The sequence below is a fragment of the Macaca mulatta genome, chromosome 5 (assembly GCF_049350105.2).
Source record: "Macaca mulatta isolate MMU2019108-1 chromosome 5, T2T-MMU8v2.0, whole genome shotgun sequence".
NCBI classification, from domain to species: Eukaryota; Metazoa; Chordata; class Mammalia; order Primates; family Cercopithecidae; genus Macaca; species Macaca mulatta.
In genome coordinates this window covers 127,479,874-127,499,021 of record NC_133410.1, presented here as the reverse complement: position 1 = coordinate 127,499,021, position 19,148 = coordinate 127,479,874, and the positions used below count along the sequence as shown (strand labels likewise).

Below are 19,148 nucleotides of genomic sequence, written 5' to 3'. Positions count from 1 at the left end.
TCAATTGAGCTCATTATGTGCTTGCAATAGAGTGTAAGTAAGCTCCAGGAGAGCAGGGACCTCATCTGTTTCATCATTGCTAGTTTTCTAGCACCTAACCAGCGAAATAATAACTAGCACATAGTAGATGCTCAATAAATAATATTTGAATGAATGAATCTTTACAGCCAGATCTTGTCTTGCTTTTGTATTCCTTATTTTCCCTAAGGTTACTACTGTTCCTATGGTTATCAAGCCAAAAAATTGAGTGCATTCCAGACACTTACCAGATCCTCATTTCTTATTGAACTGGACTTGTTTTGTCAATACAGTCTCTTTCATAACTCCAGCTGATCCTCTCTATTCCTATTAGCACTTACCTGGTTTAATCTCTCATTGAATCTTAGCTGGGTTCTTTAAAAGCTTTCTAACTGATCTTCCTCCTTCCAGAACTGGGCTCCTCTAATCTATCCTCTAGAACAACGCTGTCCAATAGATATATATTGCAAGTCACGTGTGTAATTTAAATTATACCTTCAGTAGCCACATTATGAAAAATAATAATTGAATAAAACTAATTTAAATAATAAACAATATACTTAATTTAACCCAATGTATACAAAATGTCATTTCAGCATGTAATCAACATAAGAATTATTAATGAGGCATTTCTCATTTTTAAATACGAAGTCTTCAAAATCTGGTGTGGTATTTTATATTTACAGTACATCTCAATTAGGATTAGCCAACTTTCAAGAATTCAATTCACGTGTGGCTGGTGTAGCTGTAGAGTCTGTGTCCTTAATGCTTCAAGAGTCCATCATGATAATGCCCCTACCTTCTTCTTCATCTTCATATTTTCCCATTTACTTGCTTTTACTTTCATTCCAGTGTGCATGACTCCATGCATTAGTAGATGTTTTTCATTCTACCTGGAATACCTTCCTGTCTCTTTACCTACCATGTCTTTTCCAGTTTGAGGTGACTACTTCCTTTTTGTATTTCACTGTACCTTACGCTCTCTTATAAAAATTATTAGGATTAGTTGCTTTGACTTGTTATACGTTCCTCTTGCTAAACTGTGAACTCAAGAGCAGGGACCAGGTTGTACTTTTTATTATATCTACAGTCATGTGTATGGTTCATTAAATAAATATTTGTTAAACTTAATTTAATTACATAATAGACTACTGAAAAGTATTTGTTGAATTGAAGTCTATATCTTAAGTGATCTTTTACCTTTTAAAAATTATACAGTCAAGGTAAAAAACAGAAAATGTAAAAAAAGAGAAAAACATTCTGAATTGTTTTCATATATTAAAATCTTATATATATGATTTATATATAAAAGTATATATTGTAAGTTATGTATAAAATTTTTTTATATAAAATTTTGTATGTGTAGGTTAATGTAATGGTATAACCTGACAGATAGTGTTTACTGCTTAGCAATATATCTGTAGCATTTTAATACATTGTTAAAAATACTTTAAAGTGTGTGTGTGTGTATATATATTTAATATATATATTTCATGGCTAAATAGTAATTTATCTTATAAATTATCACAATTATCACAATGTCCTTAGTCAATTTTCTACTCTTGGTCCTTTAGTTTGCTTATAATTTTTATTGTTATAAACAACACTGGATTGGTCATTATCATTGATATATCTTAGTTTGTATCTGACTATATTCCTAGGAAAAATTTTTAGAAGTGGATGAAATTGCAGGTTCCAACAGAATGCATATTTTAAAGGCTAGTATCTTATGAGCCACCTGTCTTGGGTTCAGCACACTGGCCCAGTGCCCTGGGCTTTATTCCTATTCAGCTGTGGCATGAATAAGAACAAATCATAAAGGAAGAGCAGTCTACTGGAGTTCTTGAATAGTGACAATTTATGTTCGAGCTGTGAGAAAAATTGTCCTCTTCATGTCAAATCACTGCTTTTCATTTTGCATGATTCTTGCTGGCTGGGAAGCATTATTTGGAAATTGTGTTAGCTTTGACGATTTAGCTTTCAATCAATAATGAGCTGCAGATGAAAAGGAAACCAAATGTGAAGAGACTAATAAGGAAGGTAGAAAAATAGTCTTTCATCAGACTATAAGGGAGCAAATGTTAGCTTTAGCAGCTCCAGATGAATTACATGTGAGGATTCAATGAGATAATACAAGCTAAAAGTTCAATATAGTGTCTGACAACATAGTAAGTACCCAAGAAATCATGTTACTTAAGATTTGGTAAAATATGATATTTTGACTTGTCTCAAAATTCTTACACCCAAGGCTAACCTGTTATAATTATTTTATCTATTCTGAGGAAGGCTTGTGAGTATACTTATACTTTGGAGCTCATTTGGTTCTTTCCTCATGTATACAAAAAAATAAGTCAGCCATTCAGAAAACTCTTCGTCCTTTTAAAAAAAATGTCCAAATCAGGTAGACTTTAAAGGTGTAGGATGGTTCTGCTTTATATGGTCATAGCATACTCTTGATGTTATGTTGTAAGATATTATCAAACATTATATTGGGTATAATAATTTCTTATTTATTTATAAAAGAAAGAATGAATAACAAGGCCTTGCTCTGTCACCTAGGCTGGAGTGCAATGGCTCCATCACAGCTCACTGCAGACTCAACCTCCTGGGCTCAATCGACCAATCCATCTTAGCCTCACCAGTAGCTGGGGCCACAGGTGCATGTGGCCAGGCCCGGCTAATTTTTGTATTTTTTTGTAGAAATGGGGTTTTGCCATGTTGCTCAGGCTGGTCTCAAACTTCTGGGCTGCTCAAGCGATCTGCCTGCCTTGCCACTGCTAAGTGATGGGATTACAGGCATGAGCCACCAGGCCTGGCATTTCTCTACTTTTAATCCAGACTGTAGCTGCCTCTCTCTGCTGTATTTATAAAAAATTTAATAAAATTCACGTTATGGCATGTTTTTTCAATCAGGTCATCATACAAATTCCAAATGCTTTATTTGCACTGTGAACCCAACTAAACGTATCTGTCATTCAACTTCTAATTCGATCCAAAAAGATGCCCACTGCTATTCCAACCCTACCGGTCCTAAGGGGATGTTTGATACAAGGGATAGTGAATGGAAAGAAACGGTGGTCTCAAACAAGCTGTGGACGGGGTCCATGAAAGTGAGGGGCTTTGAATCATTGCCTTCTGAAGTTTCCCTCTAACCCCTCTTCTGGGATATGGGCAAGCCTGAGGGAAGAGGAGGAGTTCCTCAAGGGGACTCCTTGACACAGGCACATTGTACACTTTACTTGCAGTGTATTATTGTACATGGCAGTTTATGAGAGCCTAGTTACACAGATGTGCAGATTGTATTTTCTAGCTTTAATTATCCTAACCATCACAAAATGTCCAAGTGTCTTAAAAAGATTACTAAGAAACCACGGTTCATAGCGAATGCTATTAATAATAATGAAAGCGCAAGTGAAGGAAAGGAAAGTACCAGAGCCAACCCCTGTGCTCCTTCTAGTCTGAACTCTTGTCAGCCCCTAATGCGATGAAAACAGTGATGATATAATCACGTTTAACAATAGTAGGCTCCCAAATTTCAAAAGTTTCAAGAAGATTATTTGAAATATGGATTTACATCTGTTAATCATATATGAGGCCATTGTGATTGACAAGACATTTAAAAATCTTTTTATTTCATTCTTAGAAATTTTATATTTCTATGTATAGTCATGGTATAAAAATCTGAATATAAAATGAATGAAATAATCTTATAAATAATTATGTAGCTCATATGTTAAACAATTAGGATTCATGGAATATAATTACTAAAGCAATCTTACTTCTTTTTCCCACTGTTCCTTTAAAATTTGTTCAGTGTGGGTAGTTTTCCCTTGCAGAATGGCCTCCCTAATCTCTTAGGTGACAGAAAGTTGTCATGTAGCTTTAAGTCTTGATTTAGTAGTTTAAATCTTTTGGTTCAAAAAACAATCCAAATTCCAAACTTGTTGCAATATGAAATATGCTCCTCTCATCCTCCTGGGACCTGGTGCAGGAGAGAATTTGCAAGACAGGCTGGGAAGAAAGTCTGATTAAGGCTCTGTTCTCCAGTGGGTGATTTTACTCTCCTTGCTTACTGAGGTTTCTGATCCCTTAGTATGTGGGACATGGAGATGAAGGAGTGAAAAGGATGCAGGGAATTATTACTCGACTGATATTTTCATATGCATATGTTTAAAATCATCTGAGATCTTTGGAGCCATCAGTCTCACTTTGTTGCCAGGCTAGAGTACAGTGGTGCGATCTCGGCTCACTGCAACCTCATTGCAATCTTCTGCCTCCTGGGTTCAGGCAGTTCTCCTACCTCAGCCTCCTGAGTAGCTGGGACTACACCACAATGCCCAGCTAATTTTTGTAGTTTTAGTAGAGACAGGGTTTCACCATGCTGGCCAGGATGGTCTCGATCTCTTGACCTTGTGATCCACCCTCCTCGGCCTCCCAAAGTACTGAGATTACAGGCATGAAACACTGCGCCCAGCCAAGCAGGGTTCCTTTTAAAAGGACCCTAGGCTAATATTCCTTTTAAGAGTTGCACGTTTGGGCCTTGGGATTTGGGAGCCTTTGATCTGTCTTGGGAAAAGAGGGCACATAATTCTTATATGTGGTTCTTTCTTCTTCTGATACCACTTTAGCCAATCTCTCTCTTGTACTTTGGATTTATTAGTTGTAAGGCAGACACCAACTTACTGTGTCCGCCTCCTGCAGGGAACACTTCTCAAGCTCTCCGATGGTCTCAGTGACCCTGAAGCCAGATCTCAGCTAGCAGCAGAGCAGGCAATGACCCCTCTGTTCTCCCATGAGTAGAGGGTGGTGGGATCATGCTCAACACACAGCACAACTCTTTCCAAAAATCCTCCCCACGAATCCTCCTTAATTTCCAGGAACTTGACCTTTTTCTTCTGGGTGTGGGTAGGTATTAGAAATTTTGGAATGTTTGTCCCTCTCACAGCTCATTTTGGTGTCTATTGTCTTTCATGTTTTTGTGCATGGTTTTCATGTTTAGTTACACTAAAAATTACTTTCACTTTATCACCTTAATCTCTAAGGTTTAAATTCATTGAGCACTGTTTTTCTACCTGGCTTGTGCCTTAGTCATCACTTCAGAATCTCAAGGAAAGCTCAATTGCGGAATAAATTGGCAAAGGGTTCTTAACATTTAGAATTTGGGATCTGATAGGCTTTAAAGGAAAGCTGGAAGGGTAAATCAATTGCTCTCAATTAGGGACAGCTTTCAAAGGTATGGTGATGAGGTCAATGTAATTTAAAGCAATTTATCTTGGAGCAGTTTGTCTTTTTTATAACATCCATGTTTCTCACTAATTTTTCTGGCTATATTTTCAGAACTGCAAGTTCAACCCTTTAATTACAAGCTAATGATTGATGGTCAATTAGCATTTCTGTTAGGTGTCAAAAGTAATTCTATTGGTTTAATGCATTGCTATTACTTTAGCTGCTGAACAAATATTCACATGTCATGAGAACATCTCCAGTTCTCTGATCACCAATTTTCAACTAATTTTGAATTGTGTATCTTGCTCATGCTGTTGTAATGTTCTTTCTATATTATTCTGAAAGACCCTATTGCAGTTAGTTAGAGGCCAGACAAAAGCTGTTCTTGTTCCTTTAGAGTTAGAAAGTGATGGAATCATGAATATAGTTACACCTTATGATAGCTTTAAAAATGAATAATTAATAGAAATCCTTTTATAAGCAGCAGCGTAGCACAAAGGTTATACTCAATTTTGCAATGAAAACATCTTTATTTTTCAGCAGGAAACATTTTGCTTCTTTGTTTTAATCACTACCTCCACAATATAATAGATATAGGAAGAGCATTAAATTAAACATCTCTAAATGTGTTTAATTTAACTTCAAAAACCTTTGAGAAAATCGACCTACATGAAAATTTGATTTTGGCTCATATGTGAATGAATTAAATTTAGGTAATCACAAAGATCACCTTCACTACTAGTAGGTTTCAATTAATCATATTTGCTCATAAGGCTGAATTCACTCTGGGGGGAGAGGGGTATCAAAATACCAAACAAATATATTTATTTTGTGATTTAAAAAATGCTAGGTTTAAAAAGCTAGTGATTAATTGTTAAGCTTCTAAATATTCAAACATTTACAGTTTTAAAACATTTATTTATTATAAGACAGCCCCTCTAATGAAGTGGTTTGTGAAATGTTGAAAAATTTTGAGAGTACTAATTTGGTTCAGAAGCCCAGTTCCTTAAGTAGAGAGTAAAGACTCAAAGGACAAAAAGAACAATGCTAAAGAATGAACACTTGCTAAGTATTAACAAAGTCACCCAAGAACTGTTCCTTTATTAGAGAGAAAATACTAGGGCTTGACTGGGCCTATGCAAGCCACATCTGTTTTGATTGAAATAAGACATTTTAAGAAGTAAAGTTTGGCACAGCGATAATCTAAGTGAAATAGTTCTCCCAGGGCTTTGCAGGGATGAGCAGACTGACCCAGATACAAGAGTCAGGTAAGGTACTGTATAAAGACTTAATTAAAAGCAAGATACCTAGAAAGGCATGTCTGCAGAGATGGGAGAAAGACCAGAAATATAAAAAATTTCAAACCTTTATGAGTCAGCACTAGAGGATACCTACTGCCAAAGCTGCTGGCATCTGGAGGGCTGTTTCAACTGCAGTGAGAATAATACACTGATAGAAGTTTCTAACTCCAGGGATAAAAGGTGAGAAGTTCATAAAAGACTGTAACTAAACCAGATATCTATTAAAAATTTTGCAGTGGTAGACTCACATTTGGTTTATTATTTGTTATTCTTGCTTTAAATTATAACTCCTTTAAATAACTTATTGATAGATAAATCAATCTATAAGTTAATACTGTTATGTAGTGAAGGGTTATACTTTCTGAAAGTGAATTGTCTTAGGAACTAGCTAAATCAGCTTGCTAAAAAGAAGTAGGGTTTATAAATGTTTCCCTTCTAAAAATGTCAACCCTTCCACATAATAGTAAGTACCCAGAACTGCACATAAGAGGCACAAGGGAGTTAATGAGGTTAGGAAATGTAAACCATGGATTCATTCTTGACTAAACATCAAAATTTCATACTGACTTAAAGAAAAATTTCTAAAAGTCTTTGCTTGAATATTATTATCAGAATCAGGCAAGCCTCAGATACGTTAGAATTTTGAAAGAATTGCATGAATTTTAATAAATGGTTACATTAAACACTAATGTCTAGGGAATATTTCCTGCTGAATAAGAACATTCACCTTATTAGGGAAGGTACATGGTTAACTGGTGAGGGAGGAGGAGGGCACTTCCATCTGTGAGGGCTTACTTGTCTAAATATCTATTCCATTGAAGCTTTAGATAAAACTTTAAGTTTGAAAGAAGTCTTTTGTTTTTACTATGTCATCACTTGTGTGACTTGGGTGAAACAATAAATCTCCAAGTATTTTGGTGCCTGTTTGGCAAAATGGGGATGACAATTATATTCTCCAAACAGGATTTCTTAAATTTTCGTTCTGCTTAAAGCACACAAATCTACACTCATCTCCTTCATGCTATAACATAATACTATTCAATACTAGGCTTTCTACAAATTTCTGTTCTTCTAAGTCCATATTCTTCCTTTATAAATTTTTCCCCACTATAAATTTCTAATAAGTTATCTCTCCAATATTATAGGTGCCACTTTGACTTTAGGCTTTATGGCTTTTAATATTTATTTTGGATTCAACAAGAAGCCACCAATATCATTTGTGTGTGTGTGTGTGTGTGTGTGTGTATTCTTCCAGAATTTTTTATTTTTAAAACATGGAAGCAAATGGTACACAATTTTATACATTAATTTTTTAAAATTTAATACATCTTAGAGATTGTTTTAATCAGTACATAAGGGGTTTCCCTATTTTTATTGTATATGCATGCTGTAATTCAGTTACTATGGATGTGCTATAAGTTATTCAAGTTCTTATTAAGGTTTTATGCTATTATGAATAACTTTGGATATGCATCACTTCACTCATTTGAAAATATATCTGAGGATAAATTCTTAGAAGTGGAATGGCTAAGGAAAATGGTATGTGCGTTTGTAATGTTGGTAGAGATTGCCAAGTTGGCTGTCATGGAGATTGTACTGATTTACATTACCACTAGTAATGTGTGAGAGTTAGGTTTTGTTGCTTTTTGCTTGAACCACACTAATAACTTTCTAAATAACCTCCTCACTTTTGTTTCTTCCAGCACGAATATATCCCAAATGCTAACACCAGAGAAATCCTCCTAAAACAAAAGTCCTTTGCTTAGAAAATATCAAAAACTCCTATTTTCCATCAAATTAAACTTCTTAACCTGGTGCTCAGAATCCTTGACAAAACAGGCCTATATTTATTCTTGAGTTTTATCTTCTACCACATACACCCTATATTCCAGATAAATTGAATCATTCCTTGTTCTATGCTGTGCTTTAGGCCTGAAACAGTTTCCTCTGTACAGAATGCTTCTCTACATATGTCTTTCAGTTTAAATCCTATCAACTTTCAAGGACCATCTCAAATATTACCGACCTAAAGGTCCAAATAGGTTAGCCCTTAGGCTTACATTCTTTGTTTTGCTAATTAATAGTGTGCACTCAGAATAAATAAATACATCTATTATAATAATTGGATTTTGGTTTAGGTGTAATTCAAATCTTCTTGGTTATGTAGTTGCCCAGTTCACAGATGACAGGAAGGAAAGTGTGAGAAGAGGATGGATGTGGGTGGGTGTTGGGTGGTGTGGGTGTTGTAGAGGGTGGTGGCAAGAGACACATATATATTGAAAGCCCAATAGGTGGCCAGTACTGTGTATTTGTACTGTCATCACCTATAGAAGAAACCTTTTGGAGGTGGATATTGTCATCTCCACTTTACAGTCAGACAAGCCCTATAACTAGTAAACAGTTGATCAGGATTTAAACTCAGGTCTATCTGGATGCAAAGCCTAGACTCTCACATTGTACTACATTGACTTATCTGGCAGAGAATAGCAGCAAGGAATGACTAATATCTTGAACTCTGTCTCTAAAGTTGAAGAAATAAACACCTATGAAAAGTTGAACAAGAACATTAGCATCACTAACTGGAACCATCTATTGTAGATACAACTGTCCTATACCATGTGAGTGTAAGTGTATTAGAGCACAATGAGATAAGCAAATTCTGGGTGGAATGGCCTGATTTGGAGAGCAGGGAAAGGTTTACTGCATATAGGAAGACTTCCATTCTGTTTTTTAAATGATATGTAAATAGATAAACTCAATGTATCTGGCATATGAACTCAATTGCAACGTCTATCATTCTGTAAATAGATGATAAATTAGTATGTGTATTGTGTATATTCTTGTGTATTTCTCTGTTGTTCTCTTTGAGTATCTATTTATCTATCTCAAGCCCATCTGCATAAATGAAAATCTTCCCCACTCACAAACGAATTTGCTGTCATTATAAAGTGGAAGATAAGGCCTGCTCAACTCTAGAGAAATGTTAAGCACATAGAAAATAGAAGCAATGATAACATTAACAATATTTTTATTAAATTAAAAAGAAATTGAAGAATGTTAAAAAATTCCAGAATTAACAGTTTTTAGAGTTAACATAAAATGAAGTAAAAAGCAACTTTAATATAATGAGCCAATTACTTGTACACAGGTATAGATTGGGTGAATACTAAAAAAATCACAGGTTTGTTGATTCTAATTTCACACTGAATATAATAAACAACTGTATTCATGTTAGAATTAGCTCTGTTAACTTTCTCTGCTTTCTAAACTAATCAAATTCATTGTTTTTTATCTCTAAGTGTTATTTAATAACAACTTTATTAAAAGTGCCAATATCTTAGAGGATTATATATATAGATATATTTATATTTATATTCACAAAGACACATATATCTATACACATATGCACATGTAATATTTTTAAATCAAGTTTATCCTAAAGTTGCTTCCTTACATACTTTAAGTTTGGCCTAAAGATTTCTCTGTATATAGTGAACAGTAACCTCAATGGTAGTTTAAATAGACAATAACCTACTCTTGTGCCAGTCATCAAGTTTTGGCCAGTCAACTGTTGAAATCATGTTCAAATAAGGCAAATGTTGAGCTGTAACCAATCTGGCTGTTTGTGTACCTCACTTCCATTTTCTGTATGTCACTTTCCTTTTTGTGACCATAAATCTTCCACTATGTGGCTGCACTGGAGTCTCTCTGAGCTTACTCTCTCTAAGGAGGCTGCCAGATGCCAGATTCACAAATCATTCTTTGCTCAGTTAAACTCTATTAAATTTAATTTGTCTAAGGCTTTTTTTTTTTTTTTTTAACAGATGGTGTCAGAAGTGGGATCTGAAGTAGAGCTTCCAGTGATCCCCAGGAGCATCGAGTGACCAAGTGAGGTACTTGCAGGGCTCATTGTGTCCATTGCTCTTTCACAGCAACTGGGAATGATGGTAAGTTCTCTCTCAGAATTCAAAGCTCCACATATTTGTGTTTTGAGCTTTCTGAATTTGAGCAAGTTTCTGATCCAAACTAGGTTTGGAAGTCACAAAAAAACTAAATCGGGTCCAGAATCTGATTGGATCTGATAACTAACTGGCTTGGATCTAGTTACAGGCCTCTTATGTCTGAATGGGTCAGACAGAAACCAGTAGAAAATGGCAATATTTCAGGGGACACAAACTTTGCCTGTAGAAATTTATAGGGATTTTTGTGTTCTACCTCCTTTGTTTTTCTTATGTGCCAAAGTAGGAAAAAATTATTGGCTAAGTTGATTAAGAGGATCTAAGAATTAAAGCTAAGATTCAAGATAAAAATGGGACCCTTATTTTCTTAAGAACTGAGTAATCTACCTTCTGGCTATGCCCACACCTACACGTGTAAGTATTAGGTCCTGGAAACAGCAAACACTTTTAGAAATAGCAAAATCTTACTAAAGGTAATTTAAAATTACAATGGAACATTCCACAGAAACAACACTGCACTTGAAGAAGTGCAGTTGAAAATGAGGGCTCACAACTCTATGCACACAAATTAGAAAATCTAGAGGAAGTGGATAAATTCCTGGAAGGGCACAATCTTCCAAGATTGAATCAGGAAGAGATTAAAAACCTGAATAGACCACTATCAACTTCTGAAATTGAATTAGTAATTAAGAGCCTACTAACCAAAAGAAGCCCTGGCTCAGATGAATTCACAGCTGAATTCTACCAGACATACAAAGAACTGATACCAATCCTACTGAAATTATTCAAAAAATCAAAGAGGAGGGGTTCCTTTCTAACTCATTCTATGAAGCCAGCATCAGCCTGGTACCCAAATCTGGCAGAGACACAATTAAAAAAGGAAACTTTGGACCAATATCTCTCATGAATATAGACATGAAAATCCTCAACAAAATCCTAGGAAATCAAATCCAGCAGCATATTGAAAAGTTAATATAACATGATCAAGTAAGCTTTATTCCTGGAATGCAAGGCTGGTTCAACATATTCAAATCAATAAATGTGATTCACTACATAAGGAGAATCAAAAGCAAAAATGAAATGATCTTCTCAATAGATGCAGAAAAAGCTTTTGATAAAATCCAACATCCCTTCATGTTAAAAACCCTCAACAGACTAGGCAATGAAAGAACATACTTCAAAATAATAAAAGCCATCTATCACAAACCCACAGACGACATCATACAAAGTGGGCAATTGTTTGAAGCATTCCCTTTGAGAATTGGAGCAGAACCAAATGTACACTCTCACCACTCATGTTCAACACAGTAGTGGAAGTCTTAGCCAGAACAATCAGACAAGAGAAAGAAATAAAAGGCATCCAAATAGGAAAAGAAGTCAAAGTATCTCTCTTTGCTGATGACATAATTCTATACCTAGAAAATCCTAAAGACTTTGCCAATAGTCTCCTAGAATTGATAAACACCTTTAGTAAAGTTTCAGGTTACAAAATCATTGTATAAAAATCAGCAGCATTTCCATACGCCAACAAAGTCCAAGCTGAGAGTGAAATCAAGAACACAATCCCACTTACAATAGCCAAAAGAAAATGAAATACCTAGGAATACAGCTAGCCAAGGAGGTGAAAGATCTCTACAAAGAGAACTAAAAAACAAGATCAGAGATGAGATAAATGGGGAACATTCCATGCTGATGGACTGGAAGAATCAGTTTCATAAAAATGGCTGTACTGCCCAAAGCAATTTAAAGATTCAACACTATTCCTATCAAACTACCAAAGCCATTTTTCACAGAATAAATGATTCTAAAATATATATGGAAGTGAAAAGGAGCCCCAATAGCCAAAGCAATTGTAAGCAAAAGAATGAAGCCGGAGGTATCACACTACCCAACTTCAAGGCTGTACTATATAAGGCTACACTACTACTGCTACTACTACTACTACTGCTACTACTGCTGCTACTACTACTACTACTACTACTACTACTACTACTACCACCACCACTACTACTACTACAAGGCTACACTAACCAAAACAACTTAGTACTGGTACAGAAACAGACAAAGACAAGTGGAAGAGAATAGAAAACTCAGAAATAAAGATGCACACCTACTACAATCTGATCTTCAACAAGGCTGACAAAAACAAGCCATGGGGAAAGCACTTCCCATTCAACAAATGTTACTGAGATAACTGGTTAGCTGTATGCAGAAGAGTGAAACCAGACCCCCACCTTTCACCATATACAAAAATTAACTCAAAATGGATTAAAGATTTCAATGTAAGACCTTAAACTGTAAAGATCCTAGAAGACAACCTAGGAAATACTTATCTCAAAGTCAGCCTTGGTAAAGAATTTTTGGCTAAGTATGAAAAGCCATTGCAACAACAACAACATAAAGACAAAGAGGATCTAATTAAACTAAAAAGCTTCAGCACAACAAAAGAAACTATCAACAAAGCAAACAGACAACTGCGGAATGAGAGAAGATATCTGCAAAGTATGCATCCAACAATGGCCTAGTATCCAGAATCTATAGGGAGCTTAAACAAATCAACAGGCAAAACACCAAATAATTTCATTAAAAAATTGGCAAAGGACATGAAGACATACTTCTCAAAAGAAGACATACAAGTCACTAGCAAACATAAAAAAATGCTCAGCATCACTAATCATCAGAGAAATGCAAATCAAACTGGCGGTGAGATAAAATCTCACACAAGTGTGAATGGCTACTAGTAAAACTCCAAAAAAAACAATAGATGCTGGTGAAGATGTGGAGAAAAGTGGAAACTTATACACTGTTAGTGGGAATTTAAATTAGTTTAGCCACTGTGGAAAGCAATCTGGAGATTTCTCAAAGAACCTACCATTCATCTCAGCAATACTATTACTAGGTTTACACCCAAAAGAAAATCATTCTACCAAAAAGACACATGCACTTGTCTGCTCATTGTTGCACTATTCACAGTAGCAAAGACATGGGATCAACCTAGCTGCCCATCAGTGGTGGACTGAACAAACAAAATGTGATATATATACACCATGGAATTGTACGCAGTTATAAAAAATGAAAACATGGGCTTTGCAGAAACATGGATGGAGCTGGTGGCCATAATCCTCAGCAAATTAATGCAGAAACAGAAAATTCAAAAATACATGTTCTTTCTTATAACTGAGATCTAAGCATTGAGAACACATGGATATAAATATTGGAATGATAAACACTGTGGACAACTCAAGGTTCGGAGTGGGTGGGTTGAAAAACTAACTATTGAGTACTATACTATGCTTACTACCAGGGTGAGGGAACACGTACTCCAAACTTCAGCATCATACAATATTCCCATATAACAAATCTGCACATGTACCCCTGTATTTAAAATAAAAGTTGAAATTTTAAAAAAATGAAAAAAAATGAAGCTTCCCAAATTAGTCTCATCTATGGATGCCTATTGATATGCTTCTAAAGAAGCTTCTAAGAAGCTTCTAAAGTATTTCAGTATTTTAAATTAAAGACTCTTCATAAAAGGCAAATAAAAAGCTAAAATGACTTATAAGGAAAGTTAAATCTGCTTTCCTTTTTGCTTAGTTACTACACTGCCCCAAAGACAAAAATGAAAGCTATCCTGGATAAAAAGTTTCTAAAAGTAGGCCCTACAGGTGTGTAGAAAACTAAGTAGGCACTCACGGTACCTGATTTCAGGACTTGGCTTTTAGATGACATTTCTGGACCTGCCTTAGGCCAGAGGGGAGCTCACTGCTCTGAAGGGTGAGTCCCAGGCCAGGCAGCATTCACCACAAGCTGACTGAAGAGCCCTCAGGTCTTAAGGGAACATGGTGGTAGTCTGGTAGTACTCCCTGTGGGCCTGAGATGGCAGTGGCCACAGGGTGAGGCTTGCTGCATTTGGAGAGGGGAGGGAAGAGTGGGAAGCACTGTGTCTTGTGGTTTGAGTGTCAGTTCAGCCACAGTACAATAGAACACCAGGTAGACTTCTAAGATTTTTGACTCTAGTTTCTGGCTCCTGAATGGCACCTCTGGATCCCCCTGGAGCTTGGGCTTGGAGAAATTCATCACCCTCAAGGGAAGAACATAGGCCTGGATGGCTTTGCCACCAGCTAATTGTAGATCCTCAGGGCCTTGAATGAACATAGCCGGTAGCCAGAGAGTGGTTGCAGCAGGGCTTGGGCAAGACCCCAGTGCTCTGCTGGTTTCAGGTCTGACCCAGCACAGTTCTAGGGGTGGTGGCTGCAGCGGTACTTGTGTCACTCCACCTCTAGCTCCAGGTGGCTCAGCACAGAGAGAGACTGGGACCAAAGTAAAAAGAACTTTATTACCAGAGACTCTGGTAATAAAGATAATTCTTCTGGATCTTGTCCAAGACTATCAAGGCAGTATCTCTATGAGTCTGCAAGAATCATAGTGTTACTGGTCTTGGGGTCCTCTCTAAAGCAGGACCATATGGTGTTAGACCATAACACCCAAGTCCTTTTGAATATCTGGAAAGCCTTCCCAGGAAGAATGGGTATAAAGAGCCCGGACTGCAAAGACTATAATAAATACCTAACTCTTCAATGGCCAGACACAGATGAACACCTACAAGTATCCAGACAATCCAGGAAAACATGACTTCAATAAATAAACGAAATAAGGCACCAGAAACCAATCCTGGAGAAACAAGGATACGTGATCTTTCAGACAGAGAACTCAAAATAGCTGTTTTGAGAAAACCCAAAGAAATTCAAGCAGATGACTTCGACAAAGAGATTAAAATAATTAAAAAGAATCAGGCAGAAATTCTGGAGTTGAAAAATGCAGCTGGCATACTGAAGAAATCATCAGAGTCATTCAGTGGCAGAGTTGATCAAGCAGGAAAAAGAATCAGTGAGCTTGAAAACAGGCTATTTGAAAATATAGTCAGAGGAGACAAAAGAAGAAAGAAAGAAAAAAAAAAACAAAAAACAATGAAGCATGCCTACAGGATCTAGAAAATAGCCTCAAAAGGGGAAGTCTAAGAGTTATTGGCTTTAAAGAGTATGTAGAGAAAGAGATATGGGTAGAAAGTTTATTCGAAGGGATAATAACAGAGAACTTCCTGAACCTAGAGAAAGATATCAGTATCCAAGTACGAGAAGGTTACAGAACACCAAGCAGATTTAATCCAAAGAATACTAACTCAAGACATCTGGTAATTCAAGTTGCAAAGGTCAAGATGAAAAAAGGATCCAAAAAGCAGCAAGAGAAAAGAAACAAATAATGCAGCTCCAATACACCTAGTGGCAGCCTTTTCAGTGGAAACCTTATAGGCCAAGAGAGAATGGAATGACATATTTAAAGTGCTGAAAGGAAGAGAACTTTTATGTTAGAATAGTATATCTGGTGAAAATATCCTTCAAGCATGAAGAAAAAATAAAGACTTTCCTAGACAAACAAAAGCTGAAGGATTTAATCAACTCAGACTTGTCTTACAAGAAATGCTAAAGGGAGTACTTTAATAAAAAAGAAAAGGACATTAATGAGCAATAAATAATCACTCGAAGGTACAAAATTCACTAGTAATAGTAAGTATGCAGAAAAACCGAATATTATAGCACTGAAAATGTAGTGTGTAAACTACTCTTCTTTAAGTAGAAAGACTAAATGATTTACCAATCAAACATGGTAACTACAACAACTTTTCAAGACATATTACAATATGATATAAACAGTAACAAAAACTTAAAGCAGGGGCACAAAATTAATGCATGAAGTCTTTGTAAATTTTCTTTCTGTTAGTTTGTTTACGCAAACAATGTTGTTATCAGCTTAAAATAATAGGTTATAACGTAGTATTTGCAAGCTTCATGATACCCTAAACCAAAAAACATACAATGGAGACACAAAAAATAAAAAGCAACAAACTAAATCACATCACCAACGAAAATAACCTCCACAAAAAGAAAGACATGAAGGAAAGAAAGAAGGAAGAGAAGACCATAAAACATCCAGAAAACAAATCACAAAATGACAGAGGTAAGTCCTTACTTATCTATAAATTGAATGTAAATGGACAAAATTCTTCAATCAAAAGACATAGAATAGCTGAAGGGATAAAAAACCATGAGGCCAGGTGTGGTGGCTCACGCCTGTAATCTCAGCACTTTGGGAGGCTGAGGTAGGCGTATCACTTGGTCAAGAGATCAAGACCATCCTGGCCAACATGGTGAAACCCCATCTCTACTAAAAATCCAAAAATTAGCCTGGCGTGGCAGTGTGGCGGTGTGTACCTGTAGTCTCAGCTACTCAGGAGGCTGAGGCAGGAGAATTGCTTGAACCCAGGAGGCAGAGGTTGCAGCGAGCCGAGATCATGCCACTGTACTCCAGCCTGGTGATAGTGAGATTCCATCTCAAAAAAGAAACCAAAACCAAACCAAACCAAACCAAAAAAAGAAAAGAAAAGAAAAAAAAAAACAAAAAACAGATCCAATGATCTGTTGCCCATAAAAAACAGACTTCACCTATAAAACACACATTGAAAATAAAGGGATTGGAAAAAGATATTCCAAGTCCATGGAAACCAAAAAAGAGCAGAAACAGCTATATTCATATCAGACAAAATAGATTTCAAGAAAAAACTAAGAATAGATAAAGAAGGTCACTATATAATGATAAGGGGTTCAATTCAGCAAGAGGATATAACAATTTTAAATATATATGCACTGAATGCTGGAGCACCTAGATGTATAAAGAAAATATTATTAGAGCTAAAGAGAGAAATAGACCCCAATATAACAATATCTGGAGATTTCAACATCCCACTTTCAACACTGCATCAATGTTCTAGACAGAAAATCAACAAAGAAACATCAGATTAATCTGCACTATAGACCAAATGGATCTAATAGATAGTTACAGAACACTTCCTTCAAAGACTGCAGAATACACACTCTTTTCCTCAGGATGTAGATTATTCTTAAGGACAGATCATATGTTAGGTCACAAAACAAATCTTAAAACATTCAAAAAATGGTAATCATATCAAGCACATTCTCTGACCACAATGGAATAAAACTAGAAATCAATGACAATAGGAATTTTGAAAACTATACAAACACATGGAAAGTAAACAATATGCCCCTGAATGACCAGTGGGTAAATGAAGAAATTAAGATGGAAATTGAAAAATTTCCTGAAAAATATGATAATGGAAACACAATGTGCCATTTTGTTGTATGGAATACAGCAAAAGCAGTACTAATAGGGAAGTTTATAGCTATAAGTGCCTACAGAAAATAAAAACTTCAAATAAACAACCTAATGATGCACCTTAAAGAGCTAGAAAAGCAAGAGCAAGCCAAACCCAAAATTAGTAGAAGAAAAGGAATAATAAAGATCAGAGCAGAAATAAATGAAATGGAAATGAAGAAGACAATACAAAAGATCAATGAATCAAAAAGTTTTTTTAAAGATGAAAATTGACAAACTTTTAGCTTGCCTAAGAAAAAAGAGAAGACCCAAATATATAAAATCATAGATGAAAAAGGAGACATTATAACTGATAATACAGAAATTCATATGATAATTTGTGGCTACTGTAAGCAACTCTATGGCAAAAAATTGGAAAGTCTAGAAGAAATGGGCAAATTCCTAGATGCATACAACCTACCAAGATTGAACCATGAAGAAATCCAAAATTTGAATGTACCAATAACAAGTAACATGATTGAAGTTGTAATTAAAAATCTCCCTGTAAATAAAAGCATAGGACCCAATGACTTCACTGCTGAATTCTGTTGAAAATTTAGAAAAGAACTAATAGCAATCCTACTGAAACAATTCTGAAAAAATAGAGGAGGGGATACTTCTAAGCACACACTATGTAGCCAGTATTACCCTGATACCAAAACCAGACAAAGACACATCAAAAAAAGAAAACTACAGGCCAATATCTCTGATGAATCTTGATGCAGAAGGCCTCAACAAGGTGTTAGCAAACCAAATTCACTAATATGTTAAAAGAGATCATTCATTCATGACCAAGTGGGATTTGTCTCTGGCTTGCAAGGATGGTCCAACATACACAAATCAATCAATGTGATAAATCATATCAATAGAATGATGGACAAAACCCATATGATCATGTCAGTGGATGTTGAAAAAGCATTTGATAAAATTCAATGTCCCTTCATGAAAAACCCTCAAAAAACTGCATGTAGAAGGAACATACATCAACATAATTAAAACCATATGTGACAGACCCATAGCTAAAACCATACTGAATGGGGAAAACCTGAAAACCTCCCCTCTACTGTCTGGAACATGACAAGGATGCCCACTTTCACCACTGTTATTCAACATAGTACTAGAAGTCCTAGCTAGAGCAATCAGACAAGAGGAAGAAATAAAGGGCATCCAACTGGAAAGGAAGAAGTCAAATTATCCTTGTTTGTAGATGGTATGATCTTATATTTGGGAAAACCTAAAGACTCCACCAAAAAACTATTTGAACTGATAAATTTTGTAAAGTTGCAGGATACAAAATCAACGTACAAAAATCAGTAGCATTGTTTATGCTAATAGTGAACAATCTGAAAAAGAAATCAAGAAAGTAATCCTAATTATAATAGGCACAAGTGAAATTAAATATGTAGCATATTAGCCT

At 35.7% G+C, this 19,148-nt stretch overlaps 1 protein-coding gene across 2 annotated transcripts in view; it reads right to left on the bottom strand.

The window, feature by feature from the left end:
* Positions 1 to 19,148, bottom strand: part of NDST3 (N-deacetylase and N-sulfotransferase 3) — a 210,814-nt gene that overhangs the window by 42,940 nt on the left and 148,726 nt on the right.